A 23,585-nucleotide genomic window follows, 5' to 3' on the forward strand; every position below is an offset into this window, starting at 1 on the left:
GCATGAAAGCACTGGGAGATACAATGGGCACAAGACTTGGGAAAGAAATAGGGACTAAAGAGGAACAAAGATAAACTTCGCAACTTTGTGGTTGTTTGACATAGCTGGACAAAGACCCTACTGTATATGCACTGCCAAACTGCCCATTAGGTAAGAGCTGTAGGCAAAACTGGCTGATGTTCATGCAATGAACATCATTGGGAGAATAGCATTGAAACATGTATAATATCATGTATGAAACGAGTCACCAGTCCAGGTTCGATGCACGGTACTGGATGCTTGGGGCTGGTGCACTGGGACGACCCAGAGGGAGGGTAGGGGAGGGAGGAGGGAGGAGGGTTCAGGATGGGGAATGCGGGTATACCTGTGGTGGATTCATTTCGATATTTGGCAAAACTAATACAATATTGTAAAGTTTAAAAATAAAATAAAATTAAAAAAAGTATCATCTTTATTTGCTATACTAGAGGTTTTTTTAAATAATAAAAATTCTAGCTATTCATCCATACATATACTCAAAGGCTTATAGACTGCTTTCCTCCAGGTTACAACTCTGAGATTCTGTATTAATTTCTAAAATATTTTTCAGGCCTGTAATTGTATGTCTATGAGATCTAAACATATAAATCATCAGAATCAAAATCTTACTGCTGGGTTAGAAAGACTCTCAAATGTCATCTGATGAGTTCTCCCAAATCTGATGCTTAATCTAATCTATAATTCTATAACTATAAAGATAGGAACTCACTTCATCACATTTCCCTCAGAGATAACTTCATTCATTTATACCTTCCATGCCTTGGTTACATAAAGACAATTCCATTCCTTTACTTGAAATATCTAATCAGCTATCAGTTATCAGACTTTTTTGAAACTTGAATAAGTCAAATGTTAAAATTCCTTGATCAGTTCTGTGTATGAAAGGACATTGGTATAATTTTGAGTAACTTTTTCTTCCATCAAATTGCCCTTCTGAAAAATTTAGACTTTCCATATGTTGGACAGATATTGGAGAGTTTTATTTTTTCAACTTCCTTAAGACTTATTATGTAGGATTCCAACTATAAAATTAAAAATGCCTTCTAAGGGTTTAGCATTTTACTCTATGGCCACTAATCATCTTTAAGAATGTGATCACCTAAACAAAAATAGCATTATTATCTGTAGGCCAATACTTAATAGATTTAAAGCAGAATAACTTTCTTATTCATGTCATAAATTGATCTTCCTTCTGCCAGGTCCTATGCATTGTCTTGGGGCTTCAGTGGAAAAGAAGACATAGCTACATCCTCAAGGAATTATCCTTGGAAAAAATGACAAGAAAACAAGCAATTACAACACAATGTGTTAAAGGCTAGAAAAGGATGTATGCAGTTCTGCAGGGAAAGACACCAGCCATCCTAACAAGCTATGGTGATGAGGGGATGGATGTCAGAGGAAGGGTTGTAGATTTAACTATGAAGTGGCCACAGAGGTGTTGAATTTGGCTGTCACATGATGTGAAGAAGATCTTCCAAGAAGAGGAGCTATTGGGACAAAGTTTTGCAAAGGAGAGAAATGACATGATCAGAAAACTGCAGTTGCTTACATGTGACCTAAAATGGGAAATAACAGGAGGGAAAGAGAAAGAGAAGGTGAGGATAAGGAAAAGAAGGGAGAAAAGAGGAGAGGAGAGAGTTAATGGTGGAGAGTGAAGAGAAGCTGAAGATTAGGATGAAGGCTAAGGCCACATTATGACAGTCCTTGTATGAATGTCCTTGTATGAAAAATGTGATGATCAGGGCCCAAAGAAAGCTGGATGATCAGAGAAAGAGTCTAAGAAACACTAGTTATAGAACTGAAGAAAAATATGCCCCACAATGAAAGAGAAGAGTCTCCAGAAAAGGAGGGAATAGATAAGAAAGTTGAATGCTCCAAAGAGGCGGAATGGTAAGTAATTTAAGGACAGAAAGGTACTATTGGACTTGGTGCCAGGGAGTCCTTGGGAACCCAGAAGTGAGTATTTTCACAGGTTGGGGGTGGGGGTGGGGCAGGCACAGGAGAGGACCTTGAGGCTGAAGTGTAGATGGAAGGTGAGGACATGGAGACAATTCCTATAGCTGGTGCTCATAGGAGCCTGGCTGTGAGAAGAGAGAGTAAGCAGAAGAGCTGGGAATTGAGGTGAACACCTTTGGTAATGGCTGAGATTCTCATACATATTTATGCTGATAGAAAGGAGCCAGGAGGGAGTGTGAAACTGAAGATATAAGAGGAAGAAGGATTGTGCCCATGTGCTGGTTATTGTGCATAATGTTACAATGAATATTGTATTCTTGTGCATGTCTTTTTGTATGATAATTTTCTCAGGGTATATGCCCAGAAGTGGGATTGCTGGGTCATATAGTAGCTCAATTTTTAGCTTTCTAAGGAATCATCACACTGTTCTCCATAATGGTTGTTATCTATTTACTTTCCCACCAACAGTGTAGGAGGGTTCTCTTTTGTCCACATCCTCCTCAGCAGTTACTGTTTGTAGATTTTTTGATGATGCTCATTGGGTCCAGTGTGAGGTGATACTTCATTGTATTTTTGATGGGAAGGATGTCCAAGAGAGGGGATATATGTACCCGTGCAGTGGAGGCTAGCACAATGTTATAAAGCAAATATAGTCCAATAAAAATTAGTCATAAAGACAGAGGGAGAAGAGTAACAATGACAGAGGGGAGTCTCTTTGAAAGGAGGGAGAAATGGCTTCAGAGGACAAGAGGGGGACTAAAGCTTGAGCAGGAGACAGATTTTCAATGTAATTAGAGAAAGGGAGAAAGAGGTGGGTATGTTTGTGGTTGAGTTTTTGCAGCAAGTTGGGGCTCCTCTTTACACTATGAGAAACTGGAGGGTGTTTATCAGTTTATGTTGTCTGAGAAGCAGACAACCAAGATGGAATCAGACATGCAAGAGGTTTATGGAGGTGGAGAATGCTGGAGACTGGGGAAAGGAAGCAAGAGCAGGAGGAGCTTAGAGTCTTGGACTGCAATACAGTCTGACATATATCAGAGAAGAGAGAGACATAAAAAGCACCAAAGAGGAGGAGCCTCAAACCTCAGGGGAGCTAAGAGAGTGTCTTGGCCAGGCTGATGCAGAGTCATGTCCCTAGTAGCTCACAGTCTCAGACAATGGTGGAGAGCAGCCACACACATGGGGAGAGGGTGGCCACCTTCAGGGGAGGCCAAGAGCTGGAGGCTCTTTGTAACAGCTTTCCTATGACCTCCCCTAGGAGCATCACCCAGAGAGAGGAGGACACAACAACTCCAACTGCTGCTCCAGCAGTATCTCCACCGGCAGCTGTGGGGCTCCAGCTCCCACTGAATGGCACCATGTGATTTGGGTTCCAAATGCATGTCTCGAGCTGCTGGCCTCCTCCCGAGTTCTCTCCATTCTTGGAATGTGGGTGGTTTCTTGCTGCCATTAATTTCTGTTTGTCTCTTCCTCTATTTGGCCTCTCAGCTCTTCAGTGGCTGGTATGAATGATGGCAAGTGGTTTCTTCTTTCCTAGATGGCCCATGAATGACAAAAGGACCCATATTCACTGTACCTCTTGCCCTCCCTCCTCTCCCCAAACACTGAATATAGAGTTATTTACTTTGTTTACTATGTTTGTGGTCATCTGCCTAACTAACAAGGACCAAGAAGCACTAGAAACCTACTTGGAAGGTCTGGTTCCAACAAGAAGTTAAAATCTGGGGTTTGGGATGAGGCTCAAATATTGTACAGTTGTTCCTCATATCTGCAGGAAATTGGTTCTAGGAGACTTCAAGGATACCAAACTCCATGGAGGCTCAAGTCTCTTATATAAAATGGCAGAGGACCAGGAATTTTCTGGTTGTCCAGTGGTTAAGACTGAGCTTCCACTGCAAGGAGCACTGATTCGATCCCTGGCTGGGGAACTAAGATCCTTCATATTGTGTGGTGTGGCTAAAAAAAACCATAAATAAATACGGCAGTAAATATGGCAGAGTACAACAAATACAGTTTGCTCTCTGTATCTACAGATGCAAAACCTACAGATGGGAAACTTGCAGATATGGAAGGCAGACTGTAATTATAATGAATGAAGTTATTAGGCTTTGGGCATTGCAAACTCCATGTTTCTTAGCTACCCTCACAATTTCCATAATACAAGTTCCACTTATTCCTCACATCAGGGGTCATGCCCATCTTATTCCATTCTTGGCTCTTCAGTTCTGTAGAATCCATAATATCTGTATCTGAAGAAGAATGACTTTGTGTTCATTACATTATCTTCACAACAGTGTGCATTTGAAAATTCCTAACCAGGGTTGAAAAGCTCCTTGGACTGCAAGAAGATCAAACCAGTCAATCCTAAAAGAAAGCAACACTGACTATTCTTTGGGAGGACTGATGCTGAAGCTGAAGCTCCAATACTTTGGTCACCTGATGTGAAGAGCCAACTCACTGGAAAAGACCCTGATGCTGGGGGGGAAATGAGGGCAGGAGGAGAAGGGGGCAACAGAGGATGAGATAGTTGGATGGCATCACCAACTCAATGGACATGAGTTTGAGCAAACTCTGGGAGATGGTGAAGGACAGGGAAGCCTGGCATGCTGCATTCTATGCAGTCAGAAAGAGTCAGATATGACTTAGTGATTGAACAACAACCCAGGGTTTTTGGCCATGTGGTGTGCTGATCATCACTGGGCATGGAGAGAAGGATAATGTTTTTTCCTGTTATAACCAATGTCTAGAGGAAAGAAGATTATATTCTCCAAATAATGAATTCATCTCTTTAACATGATAATTCTGAGGCCCACACTAAATGCCAGGAAGGGAATATTTTTTCTATTACTTTTTATTCATTGTTTTTCCAATGAAACAACTATACTAGGTAAAAAGCTATAATTCACCCAAATATAATTTGCAGCACCATTCAGTAAGAACTCTGGGTTGTATCACCCACAACTGGGCAGTAGGGCAGCTGGCCTTCTCATTTCGTACTGTCAGTTATAATAACGGTGTGTGTGGCTGCAGAGTCCTTTTCTAACTCTTTTTTAGGAGGAAATACAACAAGGAAGGATGCATATTCATTCCATGCCTGGTTGACTGGAGGAGACTGTTACATTAATGGCCCCAACTTGTACCTACCTCCCTGTATGTGGGCCACCTTGCAATGTGACTTTGCCCACACATGTGAAGTCCGTTTCTCTACTCCTCAATTTCTCTACTCTACTTATTACTCCAGGGTCTTGTTCTGCCCTATGCAACAAGTGCAAAAGGGATGCAGACAAAGACTTGAAAGTGCTTGCCCACTGAAACTTACTTTCTGCTGTTGGAAACTTTCTGTCATTGGATGAGTAAGCCTGGGCTGGCAGGCTACAGAGAACCTGTGGGGAGAGTAGCCCTGCCAGTCCATCTGAGACCCCAGACCACAGAAACCTGGAGAACTGGTGATGTGAGTGCTCGGGGATTTTTTTATGCCTTCCAGTTCTCTATTCCCTTCAATGGATACTTGGAAAAACAAGCAAACAAAAATATTGTTTAACCTCATTTCTCAGTTAAATTACATTTTTAATTTCTTGTTGATAGTTCTCACTTTTAAATGTCCTTCTTGGTGTTTCACTAGCAGAGTTATCCATGGAACATGTTTGTATATTAACCCATTTTGTCTTTTAACGCTAAGTCACTTCAGTCGTGTCCAACTCTGTGTGACCCCACAGACGGCAGCCCACCAGGCTTCCCCGTCCCTGGGATTCTCCAGGCAAGAACACTGGAGTGGGTTGCCATTTCCTTCTCCAATGTATGAAAGTGAAAAGTGAAAGTGAAGTCGCTCAGTCGTGTCCGACTCTTAGCGACCCCATGGACTGCAGCCTACCAGGCTCCTCCATCCGTGGGATTTTCCAGGCAAGAGTACTGGAGTGGGGTGCCATTGCCTTCTCCTTGTCTTTTAATACTTCATACAATCATGAAAATGACGGTAGTTGTTCTGATTCACTAAGTTCTGAGTGGTGTCTCAGGCAGCAAAATGTAACTGTGTCTGAGCTCAATAACCATGTAAAATGCCTGGCACAGACCTGGTATGTCCTAGGTGTTCCACATGGGTTCGTTGGTTGATGGCAAGGATGTCTAACTCATTCTTGAAAAAAAATGAAAGATTTCTCCCAACTTGAGCTCCTCTTATATGAATCTGGAATGTACTTGCATTTACTTCTTCAAGTTTTTTTCTTAACCAATTTAAGTTCATTTAAAAGATGCAGAAATTTTTAGCTACTCATCTAAGGGAGAGTTGGAAAAGGGTGGAACTAGAGGGTGAAAGAGGAAAGAAGAAGTTAGAGCAGAAGGCAAAGAAGTTTTTGCCATCTGGTCTTGGCTCAACTACAAGAAGGGGACACAAAATAAATGTGGACCTTAGAACTGTTCTCAGGGATGCACTGGGATGAAGGAGGTGCCAGGCATTTCAGAACTGAAGGGACTGGTTACCTCTGCTGCCTTCTTCTGTGCACAGGAGGGGTTCAGGCTGTGTTTATCTTCTGGATTTCCAAGAGATGTTGAGAAATACATATCAGCTCTGGCAATAAGACTGAGCTAAATAAACATTTCCCAGGCAGCTTGTATCTCAGGCTTCCAAATTAACTGCAGCTTGAGAGCAAAAAGACATGTTTCAACAGCTCCTAATTACAAAGCATTGAACACTTTAATGGAAAACCAAGAACAGCAACAAAAGAAAATATCAATCAAATTTTTTTCAATATGTATATATGAGGAAGATGAATTAGAAGCATTATATTCACACTTCAAAGAAGAAATATCTTTAAATATTTCTATCATACAGAACAGATGTTGTTGAACTACAGCATATAGACCAAGTCTAGCCTGTCCCTTATTTCAAAAATAAAGTTTTCCTGGAATACAGACTTTCCCATTTATTTACAGATTGCCTATGGCAGCTTTGGGGCTACAATAGCAGAAATGAGTAGTTCCAACACAGACTCTATGGCTCGTAAAGTCTAAAATATTTGCTATCTGTCCCCTTATAGAAAATGTTTTCCAACTTCTAATATGGAAGATGGTAAGGGGTAACTACACGAATCTATGTCTAATAGTCCCTGAAAATGTATGAAATATCATTGATATTCTCTTTTTTAAATTGAAGTATAGTTGATTTACAATGTTGTGTTAATTTATGCTGTACAGAAAAATGATTCATTTATATAGATACACACATATACATTCTTTTTTATATTCTTTTCCAAGATTGTTTATCACAGGATATTGAACATCGTTCCCAGTGCTATAAAGTAGGACCCCATTTTTACGGGGACTGAAGAACATCTTTAGAGAACTCACAGCTCGGTTTCAGTTACATGAATCTATGTTCCAGTGCCAACTTGATAGAACTCATGTCCTCTCATCCCAATAAAGAATTCTTCTTCTGAGTTACTTCACTACCACCTCTTAAGAGATCAAATACAGTGCTGCCCTGGTATCTCTTTGAAGGGCAATAAAGTCACAAAATGAAAGGGAGATAGGCATCTCTCCCCATGGCGCCATGTTATATCATGAGGTTTTGGCCATGTTGAACTCTAGTCAGTTGCTGGTATCCAAGGATGTAGCAGCCAAGATGGCGGAAGGCAGTCACCTTAGTGGTGCTTATTGAATAAAGCTTGGTTGAACAGAAGTGCCAGCCCTTGAGGCTCGGTGGAGGTCAGAGTAGGAGATGTATAGAGAGAACCTCAGTGCCTGCTTATAGTTCCTGGGGCCTGACAGAGCTGGCTGAGAGTTAAAGAACATTACTCAGGAATCCAGCCTTGGCAGATTTTATTTGAGTTGCTAAAAGACAGACTGTGACCACACCGAAGTGGGTGGAACAAATATCTTTTCCATCAGAATTATTTTCCCATTTGTTTTGAAAGTAGCCATGGGAATCAGAGTGGATGGGAATCAGAGAATTGGTCTTGGACCAACCAGGTTGTGAAGAAGAGAATGTGTGCCTCTGGTCGACTCTTTTTCCTAACCTCACTCCACGTATTTCTTCCTGGATAAAAGGTGATAGCACTCAGGTTCATGTGCTTTTCTCTGCAGGTTCACAGAGAGGAAGGGCAAGAACAGCTTCACTCTACTGAAAAGACTTTGAGGCCATGCTCTGAAATTGCTATCAAAAAGAGAGACCAGCTGCAAGGAAATACAAGCCTCTTCACAAATCAAAGGAAGACTTCTTTTCCTCCTCACTTTGATCATACCACTTAATTTTTCATAGTCTAAGCTAAACGTAGTGTTATTTATATAAAGAGCAATCCTCCAGGAAAGGTGCCACATGCTTTTGCATTTCACATAGTATTTCTTCTCTAACAGGTATAATGTGATTTTTGGAGCAATGGTTTATACATAAGAGTAACACTTCATGTATGGACCATATAAAATGGCCTCAAATTCATCATAGAAGCAAAATGAAAGCTATGGATATTGTGTAGCCAGTCACACACACACACACACATACACACACACATGCCTCTATGATCAAATGTATTAGAGACATGCTGAGTTACAAAAACTTAAATGGTTTATTTACTCCAAAAACTTCTCAGGTTCTTCAATATGCTAATAAGTGAAACATATTTCTAAGAGAAGAACATAATGTGAAATACTACTCCAATGTTTTTGATCAAGGAGACCCTTTTGTGTGACATAATGTTATTAAAACACATTCAATCTTTGCATGATATAAAATCTCAGTTATTATGGGATGGGCATTTGCTTAAGATGGTAGATATCTGGGAGGTGCCCTGGATTGGGCAGAACTCTTAGGGAACAAGGTGATAAAATTTCAATGCAAAAGTAGCTTAAATAAAAACGAAATGCACTGGCAGTGCTGCTGAGAAGCTTTATAGAGCAGCTTGGTGCAGGGCTGAGTAGGTGTTCAGGTAAAGAACAGTCTCATCCTCTTTCAGGGTCTCGTGCTCTTTCTCGGTCACTTTCTCGTTCTCCTTTCATTTTTCAGCTCAGTCTTTCTCTATTCTCCCTTCCCCCAAAAAGTCTCTTTCTTTAAGGTGGCAAATCTGTGATTTCAGAAGGAAAGAATGCCTCTTTTTCTGGGAATTCCAGTGCAATCCAGAGAGAGTACTTATTGGCCAGCTTGTGTGATATATCCCTCTGTAATCCAAACACTGTGGACAGGGGAATGCAGAATGATGGGGACCCAGGTCAAGGTCATATGTTTACCCACCATGGAGGTGAAGGAGGAGGAGTCACTTCTACTCAAACTGCATGGAATAGGTTCTTGATAATAGAATTCTTTCAACGCAAGACCCCAGTCAGGCGAAAAATCAACAAATGTACACTAAGCTTTTCCACACATACATAAAGTCTGGTGGTGTGTCTCTCTGTTTAGGCTTTTTATTTTTTTAGACCTATGTCATATGTATCATCTTTGGTTCCTTGATTATTCATCACGTTGATCAGATGTCTTCACTTGGAAGAAAACATTTCTCTGACTCCTATAGTCTCTTTCTCCTCGTACAAATTACTAACTCCATAAACCAAACAGTAAAAAGATTCTCTAAAGGAGTGATTCTCAAAGCATGATCCTGGAGCAGCAGCATCTATAGATGCCTTGTTAGAAAGGCAGATACCTTGTCACTAACCTACTGAATCAAATCTCTTGGAGGGGTGGGACCCAGCAATTCATGTTTGCTCAAGCTCTCTGGGTTCCGAAATGCGCTCAAGCTTTAGGACCACCACTATCCAGAGACAGTTGAAAACCACTTAACATTGGCCTTGCAGAACCTCCAGAGGAAGCTTTTCTTAACAGACCATCATAAGGAACTCTTTTCTGATCATCTTGATTCAGCTGGTCTGGGTTAGGGCTTACTCATCTATCTTTTCCCAGAGTTCCACAAGCAACTGAAATGCACATCAAGTGTGAGGACCACTGTTGGAAAAGAGCAAAATGTCTAAGGGAAGGTTGGTGGCTAGATTTCAAGGTCTAAGTTCAGACTGGTGGCTAAAATTATGTGTGGGGACAGCCACCATAATTCACAAACATGTATCCCTATATTCACAGCAGCACTATTTATAATAGGCAAGACATGGTAACAAACTAAATGTCCATCAACTGATGAATGGATAAAGAAGATGTAGTATACATATACAGTGGAATACTATTTAGTCATAAAAAGAATGAAGTAATGCCATTTTCAGCAACGTGGACGGACCTAGAGATTATCAGACTAAATGAAGTAAGTCAGAAAGAGAAAGTAAAATACCATATGTGTGGAATCTAAAATAAGGCACAGATAAAACCTATCTATGAAACAGAAACAGACTCACAGACATAGAGAACAGAATTGTAGTTACCAAGCGGGAGGGAGGGTAAGGGGGGATGTTCTGGGAGTCTGGGGTTAGTAGATGAAAACTATAGATTGGAGATATATAGAGAGATAGAGAGATAGATGTATACCTGTACAATACAAATTAACACAACACTGTGAAACTATACTTCAATAAAAAATAAATTAAAAAAAATTAAAAATAAGATAAAAAAGAACAGCCCATTAATTTGAACAGATTGAAAACTGCATGGCCTCAGGACTTGAAAGCAGTTGCTGCAGAATTAAGTCAAGCCTGGCAGGCTAAGGAAATGTGATGAAGACGAGGGAAGCTCTTTCAGATAGTGTGGCATGACTGAGCCCTAGTTGGAAACCAGGGAAGACAGAGGTGCCCCAATTCAGCCATCTGAGACGTACTAGGAAGGGGACAGGATGGAGAGCAGGGGGACAGCGTTTGAGCAAAGGCACCATGTGATCTTGCAAGGTCAAGAGGCAGGAGCTGTGAGCAACAACAGATTCTATAGACAGGCTAAGGTAAAATACACATTTTCCAAGGTCACAAGTTAGGTGTCTAGGCCCTCTTGACACATGGAGAACATTCTTCAGCAGTATCATCTTGGAATAATGGAAGACAAAGACAATCACAATTGATACAACCACTATGGAGGGCAGTTTGGAGGTTCCTTAAAAAAAAACAGAGTTACCATATGATCCTGCATTCCCACTCCTGGGCATATACCCAGTGCATGCTCAGTCACTTCAGTCATGTCCAACTCTTTGTGACCCTATGGCCACCAGGCTCCTCTGTTCATGTGATTTTCCAGGCAAGAATACTGGGTGGGTTGCCCTTTTAATAATTCAAAAAGATACATGCACTCTAATGGTCACTGCAGCACTATTTAGAGTAGCCAGAACATGGAAGTAACCTAAAAGTCCATCAACAGAGGAATGAATAAGGAAGATATGGTATATGTATATAATGGAATATTATTCAACCATAAAACAGAAATGAAATTGGGTCATTTGTAGAGACGTGGATGGACCTAGAGACTGTCATACAGAGTGAAGAGACCTAGAGACTGTCATACAGAGTGAAGTAAGTCAGAAAGAGGAAAACAAATGCATATGAATGCATACACGTGAAAAATGGTATAGAAGACCTTTTTGCAAAACAGAAAAAGGGACACAGACACAGAGAATAAACACAATGAACACCAAGGTGCAGGTGAAGGGGGTTAGGATGAATTGAGATATTGAGATTGACATATATACACTATTGATACCATGTATAAAATAGGCAACTAATGAGAACCTACTGTATAGCTCAGGGAACTCCACTCAGTGCTCTATGGTGAGCTAAAAGGGAAGGAAATCCAAAAAAGGGGATCTCTCTCTCTCTCTCTCTCTCTCTCTCTATATATATATATATATATATATAGCTAATATACTCATATAGCTAATTCACTTCACTGTACAGTAGAAACCAAAAGAACATTGTAAAACAACTATACTCCAAAAAAATTAATAAAACAATGAAGCCATGCATCTTGACAGCTTCAGTGATCTCAACATATATTAAATGTGCCAGGAGCAAGTGCTTACTTTCCTAAGGTGTGATGACACAGAGAAAGGAGACTAATTGTTCTTCCTCTCCTAGAGGAAGTGCACTTAAGTAGCATTTCAGAGGTTACAGGGCAGTGTAAGGAGATCCTTTCTGATGGGAATGTCCTGAGACAGACACAGCATGGATTATAGCGCAAGGCTAAGGAAGTTCCCCCCCAGGGGGCGCTTCCTGCTCTCCTCTGTATTCTGCGTGCCCTATTTCAATAAACTCGCACTAAATGTGGTTCCCTAACTTGTCCTCATTCCTTGAAACCTGACAGAGTCTGAAGCACAACCTGAGATCCTCCATGCCTCTGCTCCAGACATTCTCCATCTGGCAGAGCACCCCTCAGCCACTAACTGGCTCCTAGACATCTCTGGCCCTGGCATAATCTTTCAATGTTATAAATCTCCCTCTAAGTACTGCTTTAACTGCATCCCACAATTTTTTATATGCTGTTATTTTTTAGTTGTTAATTTGTTTTATTACCCAGAATATAGTCTATTTTGATGAATATCCATGTGCACTTCAAGACTTCCCCTATGGCTCAGCTGTAAAGAATCCGCCTGCAGCACAGGAGATGTAGGAGACATGAGTTCGATCCCTGGGTCAGGAAGATCCCCTGGAGATGGGCATGGCGACCCACTCCAGCATTCTTGCCTGAAGAATCCCGTGTACAGAGGAGTCTGGCAGGCTCCATGGGGTCGCAAACAGTTGGACACCGGTGAAGCAACTGAGCACGCGTGCACGCATGTGCACTTCAGTGTGAACTTTGCTGCTGTTGAATAAAACATTCTGTAAGTATCAATTAGATCCATTTGGCTGAGACATTATTTTGTTCTGTTTCATCTTTGATTTTTTTTTGACTTGTTTTTCATAACTGAGAGAGAAATGTTGCAACTTTAATTTCTCCTTTTATTTCTATCACTTTCCCCTGTATTTTGAAGCTTTTTGTTAGGTATATAAACATTTAGGTTATTATGTTCACTTGGGGTTTTATCATTATGCAGTGTCTCCCTCTATCCCTGTTAATTTTCCTTGCTCTGAAATCTACTTTATGTGATATTTACATGCCACTTACTTATATAAGATTTCTTCCCCTTATTGATTGTATAGGGGTTATCTTTTCCATCCTTTTACCTTTTTCCTATCTGTATCATTAAAGTGGGACCCTTTTAGATAGTATATGGTTGGATCTTCTTTTTTATCCATAATGACAGTCTCCATATTCTGTCACTTCCTCTGTTTTTCATTCCTCTTTTTCTCCTTTGATGTTTTTTTCCAAATTATTTGAATTTTCAAGTATTTTATTTTAATTTTTCTATGGAATTTTGACTATACGCCCATGTATAATTATTTTAGTGGTTTCTTTAGGGATTACAATATATATACAAATTTAACTTTTCATAGTGTATTTAGGGCTGATATTTTACCACTTCAAGTGAGATGTTGAAAACTTCCCACCACAGAAGTTTCCTTATTCTCCCCTAGCCTTTGTGGTAGTTGCCATGTATTACATCTACACACTTCAAAACTCCATTGTTATCAATAATGCTATGACATTATCTCTCAACTGCATACTTGAGTCAAACAACATAAGAGGGAAAGAACAGTTTATTACATCTATTTATATATATATGATTTATTTCATCCCTCCTTCATTGTTGATGTTCCAAGTTTCTCTCTGATATAAATTCACGCTACTTGAAGAACTCACCTTAACATTTCTTTTATATAGCAGGTCTGCTCACAGCAGATTCTCTTATTTTTCTTTTATCTGAGAATATTTTTATTTCATTTTTCTTCCTATAAAGTTTTTTTGCTAGATATGCAGTTCTCAAAGGATAGTTCTGTTCTTTCAGTACTTTTATAATGTTGCTGCACTGGCTTTTCTTTCCATGGTTTCTGATGAGAAATATGTAGTCATTCTAATCATTGTTTCCTTATAGGTAACACATTTATTTCTCTGGCTCCTTTTTTCTATTTCTTTAGTTTGCAGTCATTACATCATGTCTGGGTGTGGATTTCTTTGAGTTTATCCTTTGGGAGATTTGTTGTGCTTCTTACATCTGTAAGTTTATGTCTTCTGCTAAATTTAGGAAAATTTCAGACATTTTTTTTCCCTTAAGCAGGTTTTCTGTGCTTTACTTTCTCTTCTCCTTCTTGGATTCTGATGATATAAATACTAGATCTTTTGTTTTCCAGAAGTCTCTGAGGCTCTGTTCAATTTTTTTAAACCATTTCCTCTCTGCTGTTCAGATGGTATAATTTCTTTCTTCAGTTCATTGACTCTTTCTCCTATCATTTTTGTTTTGCTATTGACCTCATCCATTGAATCACTATGTCAACTTTTGTATGTTCTAGCTCTCAATTTTCAGTTCGCTTCTTTTTTCATATTTTCTATATCTATGCTGAGATTTTCTATCTTACTATTTGTTTAAAGAGTGTTCAGCCTAACTTCTTGGAACAAAGTCATGTTAACTGCTTTTGACTGCTTTTTCCATGATAAATTGAAGTTTACCTGTTTTTCATTTGCTAAGCCATTTTGGATTATATCTTGAACATTTTGAATAATGTATCATGAGATTGTAGATCTTATTTAAATCTTGAGGAGACTGTTGACTTTTTTGACTGTTTGATTTAGCAAACAATTTATCTAGTTAGTTTTAGTCTGCAACTTCTAATCTACCTTCTTTCAGCTATGGTTTCAATACCCATTCATTTTCCTTTGGAGTGCTACTTGGGCTGATCTAAATGGAAAACCTGAAAGCCAGTCTGAGACATGACTGGTTGTCTATCCTCTAATGAAGTTCTCAATACATATAGTACACTATTTATAGTTAGATACAATCATGGACAGCTCTCAGATAAATCTAGTTCATAAACAACATTATTGCATTGACCTCTTTATCTCCTTCCTTTCTGCAATATCCTTGAAATTTTCTTTTCAAAAAATTTTAAAATATTTATTGATTTAGTTTTATTTCTTTGATTGTGCAGGGTCTTAGTTGTGGCATGCAGAATCTTCATTGCAGTGTGAAGAATCTTTTAGTTGTGTTATGTGGGATCTAAGTTCCCTGACCAGGAATTGAACCCATGCTCCTTGCATTGGGAGTGTAGAGTCCTAGAAGCTTGACCACCAAGAGAGTCCTTTGAAATTTTCTTGATCCCAGGTCTCCCTCTCATTTTGCCAGCACTTTAGTCAGAAAGCCAGAGCTTTATTTTCTCTTTTCAGCTTCACAATTCCCATAACTGCATTTGTATTAGGACCACCAATCACAGAGCAGAGAAAAAAACAACAGCAATAGGCATTGCCCCACCCTCTTGTGAGCACAGTTCCTCTGGTCAGAATGAATTTTTTCCCTTTAGGGTGGTTCTCTTAGGCCCACTGCTGCCATCATCCTTGCCTCTAACATATCATCATGGTATTGTCAGGGGGCTGGGTAGGAAAGAAAAGAAATAAAGGAGGGATTTCTCCCTCTCTTTACAACACTTAGGAGTCTTGTGGCCTGCTCTTGGGCTTATAAGAGAGACATTCTTCCCAAGTTTTTCCATCTCCACCTGCTCTACGTCTTCATCTGGGTTTTGGCTGCTTTTGAGCCCAGGCAGAATGATCCTAAAGGAAAAAAAAAAAAAGAGAAACTCCCTGCCAGTGTCATATTACATCAAGTTATGGTTTCTTTTCTTAATTATGCCTGCTATCATTTACTTTTCAGAGTTGTTAGGGAGTTGTTTTATGGATTCTGTCCAGAGTTTATAATTGTGTTCAGTGGGAGAATGTCACAGCATAGAGTATATTTACTCCATCTAGCTTGGAGTCAGAACATTCTGAACAGGGTAATTTTTGTTAGCTAAACTTTGTTACATAAGGAAACATCCCAAACTGTTGGATCTGACCAGTCAGATATGTCTTAATTTTTTTTGATCCTGGTTTTAGAATTATTAGTAAAATGATGCTGTTTTATTCTCATAGTATAGTACATATGTCTTTTTAGTCTCTTCTGAAAACATTCTCTTTATCATACCACTGATGTAAAGCTATTATGCTTTATGTTGAACTGGTGTGGTTAAATTCAATTGAAAGTCTTTGACACATTTCACCAACTGAGATTACAGCTTTTCTTCTTTTATTTTTTTAACATCAAGACTTCTGAATTCACAGCTGCCTCAGGACATAAAGACTTTATAGAAAAAGTAACTTATTAGATAACCATAATTTTATCACTCTATTCAAAGAGAGTTATTATTCTTAAATAAAGTGACAATTCAGCTATTTAAATAGGTCCAGATTGAATAAAAAGTAGAGACGGAGAAGAAGGATCAATTTTCCACAGAAGCCAACAATAAGATGTGGTCAATATGAGGTCCCATATGGGACTCATGGTCTGTATTACTAATGACTGGTAGAGACTGATCAGAAAAGCCAATAGTAACTTGAAGTTAGTCTTCTGATAGCAACAAATAGCATTACAAAACTCACAATGTTTCATGTTTTCCTAAAGAATCAAGGAAAAAGATTACCTGTAAACTTTTTGCAGCTTATTTTGAAACACATCAAATTTTCCTCATAGTGACTCCTAATTGAAATTTTTTTTTTGAGTTGAATATTTTTGCTTTTCCCTCTTTATGATGCTTTAAAGAAAGACTTCTGTATGCATGTATATATAATAAAATTAACATAAATATTTTATATAAAATAAAATTAACATTAAATATATATAAAATAAAAACTAACATACAAAGAAAGACTTCCAGAGAACAATAGCAAAACCAGCATAGGCACATAATGATTCCAGCTCTCAGATTTTTATTTAAATAACAAATGGAAGTCAAAGCAGAGATCAACCTCCCAGCATCAGGAATGCCATCCACCTACTAGAAACGTCAGGAAATATAGTTAGCAGGAAGTAGTATAAATCAGACTCCATTCTTAAGAAACAGCAACTGCCTGAGAAGTTATCAGAGAAGATGCTAATAAAACTCCTCTAAGGTCTCTTAACTCAGCAATAATATCAGAGCTAGAGGTGAGAAAAGACCACAGGGAGAATGGAACCCTCTGTCACCTGGAAGTGGCCAATGCATGCGAGGCCATAGTGCTTGGGGTGATTGACATGAAGGGAGAACAGGAAGGGGACTGTCTCCTGCCATTGTTTATTTCTAGAGTTTAGGCCATGGTCGAGGGAAAACTGATTGCCAGGGGAGCTTGTGTCCACCTTTTGTTTCTTCAAACACAGTGAAAGAATTTTAGAATCAAAATATGCTGGGGTTGTCAAGCGGTAGCTTACCCACTTTGCTAGATTTGGGGGGGTGTTTGCAAATTAATGCGTGAGTACAGTAAATGTCATCTTTTTTTTTTCCATTCTGGATCCAAAATTTTCCTGAAGATACTTATCCATTCTTGGGATAACTATAATTCATGTTTAAACATAGACTAGTGTGTGAAGATGAACAAAAAGAAAAAAATCATCAACTCTCTTAAAAAATAAGGCATATCTATGAAAAAAAAATTCTCTAGGAAAACAGAATAACTTGCTACAAAGAATAGGAGGAAAATTTAGAGAATTTCTCATGTTCAATTCCAAATGATTGAAGAGGACATTTTATCTTTAAAACAAATTTGAGCAGTCATGAATAGGGCTCAAGGGAGTCTGTGAAAAGAATGAAAATATATATGGGCTAGTTGAGGGATTATAAACAAAACAAGTAGAGTATGATAGATTAGCTTTTGCAAAAATCATACTGGAAAAATAGTAGACACATATGAGAAATTTCAAAGTTACATGGGAAAGATGAAAAGAGGAGAATAATAAATAAAAGCTAATTATGTCTACTACTATTGGCTGATCTATCTGAACAGTGTCTTAACTGTTAGCTGAGCAGCCTCTGTCCTGTTGAATGATTTAATAACTTGCTCTGCAATCAAAGAAGCGATGAATGTACTCCAACCACAGACGATACTCTGGACAACCTCTCTAGCAGAATCCTGGCAGTGATGGAGGTCAGAATGTGATGGGTTATTGTTCTTGGCGTGCACTTTATCAAGGGTGAGAAAGAGTTTAACCATAGATCACACACTCAATTTGATGACAATAAATTTATCGGGAAAAGCAAATTAGGTTGTGAGTCTACTTTTAGATTCATGGCTGAATTGTAACCATAAGTTGGCTATAAATGCTGGAGTTTGGCAAAAATCAATGAAAGCATTTTGTGAGAATCAATTAGCTATATTGGATTTCAATAAAAAGTATTGTAAATTTTTAACAGTTGTGTGTTACAATCCTTTATATCAGTAAAATTTTTATCCCTCTATATATGTATGTGCGTATTGTATATATATGTATATACACATATATACATATACATACATTTTTCCAGAGCCAGTTATTAAACATCTACCAGCTGTCACTTTTTGTAGATGATAGTTATTTATTAAAAAAAAAAAAAAACCTAACTGCATAAATAAAGGCAAAAATACTTATGGAAATATTTTTAAATTAATTAATTTATTTTAGTTGGAAGTTAATTACTTTATGATATTGTGGTGGTTTTTGCCATACATTGACATGAATCAGCCATGGGTGTACATGTTTTACTTGATAAAACTAACTGTATTTGGTTTATTCATGAGAAAAAAACTTATTCAGTAAAGAATCATTAAAAATTATATAAGTATATATACATATACACCTGAGAAATACTATTTCAATTTAAATATTTGACAATTTGCCATGAAGGGGCATGAAGTTAAGGCCATTTCCTTTAGTGTGTGTGTATCCATTAAAATTCACTTTCTTACATAAATCACATTCATTAATGCAAAGACTTCAAGACACCTGTGACTCGGTGTATACAACTTGCCCAAGGTCACACAAGCAGGTAAATGACAGAGCTGAGATTTGACCCCAGACAGTTTGAACACACAACCTGTATTCTTTAAACAGTGTACTACCTTGATTCTCCTGGGCAGATGATGGAGAGCAGGAGACAGAGCATTGTGCAAGAGGCATTAGCCAATAGGTCTAACAGAGACACAGAAGGAAGAGGCCTTGAGAAGATCTATTATAAGATTTGCTATAACTTTATAGCAACAATAACTAGTTTAAAGGTATTATAAAAAAACAGATAATAACAAGTGTCAGCAAGGATGGAGAAATTGGTACCCTCATACAGTGCTTATGGCAAAATTCAGACTTAAACTGAAGAAAGTAGAGAAAACCACTAGACCATTCAGGTATGACCTAAATCAAATCCCTTACAATTATACAGTGGAAGTGACAAAGAGATTCAGTGGATTAGAACTGATGGAGTGCCTGAACTACTGTGGACAGAGGTTTTTAACAGTCTACAGGAGGCTGTGATCAAAACCATCCCTAAGAAGAAGAAATGCAAAAAGGCAAAATGGTTGTCTGAAGAAGCCTTACAAATAGCTGAGAAGAGAAGAGAAGCAAAAGGCAAAGGAAAAAAAGAAAGATATATCCATCTGAATGCAGAGTTCTAAAGAATAGCAAGGAGAGAAAACAAAGTCTTCCTAAGTGATCAGTGCAAAGAATTAGAAGAAAACAATATAATGGGAAAGATTAGAGATCTGTTCAAGAAAATTAGAGATACCAAGGGAATATTTCATGCAAAGATGGGCACAATAAAAGATAGAAATGGTATGGACCTAACAGAAGCAGAAGATATTAAGAAGAGGTGGCAAGAATACACAGAAGAACTATACAAAAAAGATCTTAATGACCTAGATAACCACAATGGTATGATCACTCACCTAGAGCCAGATATCCTAGAATGCAAAGTCAAGTGGGTCGTAGGAAGCATCACTACGAACAAAGGTAGTGGAGGTGATGGAATTCCAGTTGAGCTATTTCAAATCCTGGAAGATGATGCTGCGAAAGTGCTGCACTCAATATGCCAGCAAATTTGGAGAACTCAGCAGTGGCCATAGGAAGGGAAAAGGTCAGTTTTGATTCCAATCCCAAAGAAAGGCAATGCCAAAGAATGCTTAAACTACTGCACAATTGCACTCATCTCACACGCTAGTAAAGTAATGCTCAAAATTCTCCAAGCTAGGTTTCAAATGTACATGAACTGTGAACTTTCAGATGTTCAAGCTGGATTTCGAAAAGACAGAGAAACCAGAGATCAAATTGCCAATGTCTGTTGGATCATAGCAAAAGCAAGAAACTGAAAGCGAAAGTCGCTCAGTCATGTCCAACTCTTTGTGACCCCATAGCCTGTACAGTCCATGGAATTCTCCAGGCCAGAATACTGGAGTAGGTAGCCTTTCCCTTCTCCAGGGGATCTTCCCAACCCAGGGATTGAACCCAGGTCTCCTGCATTGCAGGAGGATTCTTTACCAGCTGAGCCACAAGGGAAGCCCAGAAAAAGTGAGAGAGTTCCAGGAAAACATCTACTTCTGCTTCATTGACTATACTAAAGCCTTTGACTGTGTGGATCACAGGAAACTGCAGAAAATTCTTAGAGATGGAAATACCAGACCATGTTACCTGCCTCCTGAGAAACCTGTATGCAGGTCAAGAAGCAATAGTTAGAACCGGACATCAAACAACAGACTGGTTCCAAATTGGGAAAGGCTATATATTGTCACCTTGCTTATTTAACTTATATGCAGAGTACATCATGCAAAATGTTGGACTGGATGAAGAACAAGGTGGAATCAAGATTGCTGGGAGAAATATCGATAAGCTCAAATATGTAGATAACACCACCCTTATGGCAGAAAGTAAAGAGGAACTAAACAGCCTCTTGATGAAGGTGAAAGAGGAGAGTGGAAAAGCTGGTTTAAAACTCAACACTCAAAAAATGAAGATCATGGCATCCAGTCCCATCACTTCCTAGCAAATAGATGGGAAAACTACGGAAACAGTGACAGACTTTCTTTCCTTGGGCTCCAAAATCACTGCAGATGGTGACTGCAGCCATGAAATTAAAAGATGCTTGCTCCTTGGAAGAAAAGCTATGACAAACCTAGACAGCATACTAAAAAGCAGGGACATTACTTTACCAACAAAGGTCTGTCTAGTCAAAGCAATGATTTTTCCAGTAGTCATGTATGGATGTGAGAGTTGGACCATATGGAAAGCTGAGCGCCAAGGAATTGATGCTTTTGAACTGTGGTGTTGGAGAAGACTTTTGTGAGTCCCTTGGACTTCAAGGAGATCCAACCAATCCATCGTAAAGGAGATCAGTCCTGAATATTCATTGGAAGGACTGATGCTGAAGCTGAAACTCCAATACTTTGGCCACCTGATGCAAAGATCTGATCCATTTGAAAAGACCCTGATGCTGGGAAAGATTGAAGGCAGGAGGAGAAGGGGATGACAGAGGATGAGATGGTTGGATGGCATCACCTACTCAGTGGACCTGAGTTTAAGCAAGCTCTGGCAGTTGGTGATGGACAGGGAGAACTGGCTGCGGTTCATGGGGTCGCAAAGAGTTGGACAGAAGTGAGCGACTGAAATGACTGACTGACTGACTGACTGACTGACATACGCTGCTGGTGGGGATGCAAAATGGTAGAGCTGTCATGAAAAATAATCTGGTAGTTATTCAAATGGTTAAATATAGTGTTACTATATGATCCATTAATTTCACTTCTAGGTATCTACCCAAGAGAAATGAAGACATGCCCACACAAAAACTTGCACAATAATATTCATAGAAACTTTATACAGAACAGCCAGAAAGTGAAAACAGCCCATATGCCAACAACTGCCTTTAAAAATCCCAATGAAATATTAATACATATGTTAATAAATATTACATGAAATGCACTTGTTCTATATGAAGAAAATGCTATAACTGACTAGGAACATAGAAGAAACTTTGAAAAAAGAGACTTATGGATTCGTGTAAACAGAATTTTGTGTTCTGTGAGTACATAATGTGATGGAGAATTTGGTATTATAAGCAGATTAATTCTTTCAAAGTTATTTTAAATTTTAAAGTTAATTATTTAACTTATTTCAATAAAAATACCATCTTCCCCTGTTTTTGTACTTGTTTTAGGATTATAATGCTTCCTTGAAATTTTTAACTATGAGAAACATTTTGCAATAAAAAAAATAAAGAGTTTTATTCCACCACATATAAAATATTATCAAGTTTCAGTACCTGTACAAGTATGAAGAAATTGATATTTTAACTAACAGCAGAGCCCAAGAACATGATTTAATAGTATATGATTAAATTTGTATACAAAATAATTGGGGAGAGAAGAAATTGCTGAAAAACTTATGACAATTGTTAAAAGATAAAATTTAAGTATTATCTCACATTGTACACTGAAGTATTTTTCAGAGAGAAATTACCCTAAGGGAATAAATAATAATGTTTAAAAGTAATGTAAGGACATTCATTATTGTATTATTTAGTTTTACAAAACCCCAATGTTCATCCCAGCAATGTTTATAATAGCCAGGACATGGAAGCAACCTAGATGTCCATCAGCAGATGAATGGATAAGAAAGCTATGGTATATATACACAATGGAGTATTACTCAGCCATTAAAAAGAATACATTTGAATCAGTTCTAATGAGGTGGATGAAACTGGAGCCTATTATACAGAGTGAAGTAAGCCAGAAAGAAAAACACCAATATAGTATACTAATGCATATATATGGAATTTAGAAAGATGATAACAATAACCCTGTGTACGAGACAGCAAAAGAGACACTGATGTATAGAACAGTCTTATGGACTCTGTTGGAGAGGGAGAGGGTGGGAAGATTTGGGAGAATGGCATTGAAACATGTATAATATCATGTATGAAATGAGTCGCCAGTCCAGGTTCGATGCACGATACTGGATGCTTGGGGCTGGTGCACTGAGACGACCCAGAGGGATGGTATGGGGAGGGAGGAGGGAGGAGGGTTCAGGATGGGGAACACATGTATACCTGTGGTGGATTCATTTCGATATTTGGCAAAACTAATACAATATTGTAAAGTTTAAAAATAAAATAAAATTTAAAAAAAAAAAAAAAAAAAAAAAAATTAAACAATAAAAACTTAATGATCCCCAATAAGGTACATTCTCAGCAAATTATGGTAAATCCACATGGTTGAAAATCACTAACAATCGTGCTTTCAAAAAATTTAATCATATGAGGAAAAAGCTCAATGATATGTCATCAGAAACTTTATGCACATGATTTCAATTATTCCTATGTGTACACACACACACACACACACATATACATACATATATACACATGTGAGCACATATACAAAATTACCAAACCATGTGAAAAAAATTTTGCACGTGAACTGGAAAAAATATACCAAGAAATGTATGACATTTATTGCTAGTTAATGGCATCACCAATAATTTTTATTTTCTCTTCTAGGTTTAACTTTTTTCCAAATTTTCTATAGTAAATTGATTTATTTCATAAGTGGGAATTAAGTTACTAAAATAAAAACATAATTTTAAATTGAAGGCGTTACATAGAATTTTATGATTAAATCATGCATATTCCATCAACAAACATAGTGAGTGTTTACTATGTGCCCAGCCTTATTCTCTGGTGGTGCTAGTGGTAAAGAACCCTCCCGCTAATGCAGGTAAACATAAGAAATGCAGGTTTGACCCCTGGGTCAGGAAGATCCCTTGGGCATGGCAAGCCTCTCCAGTATTCTTGCC

At 38.3% G+C, this 23,585-nt stretch overlaps 1 long non-coding RNA gene across 1 annotated transcript; it reads left to right on the top strand.

Annotated features, from left to right (window-relative positions):
* The first annotated feature begins 1,817 nt into the window (after nt 1–1,817).
* LOC138987528 (uncharacterized) lies at nt 1,818–8,607 on the top strand. Its single transcript, XR_011463884.1, has 3 exons — nt 1,818–1,929; nt 3,254–3,423; nt 8,074–8,607. It is a non-coding gene; the product is annotated as an uncharacterized lncRNA (long non-coding RNA).
* The last annotated feature ends 14,978 nt before the right edge of the window (nt 8,608–23,585 follow it).

Source organism: Bos mutus, chromosome 4 (assembly GCF_027580195.1).
Source record: "Bos mutus isolate GX-2022 chromosome 4, NWIPB_WYAK_1.1, whole genome shotgun sequence".
Taxonomy (NCBI): domain Eukaryota; kingdom Metazoa; phylum Chordata; class Mammalia; order Artiodactyla; family Bovidae; genus Bos; species Bos mutus.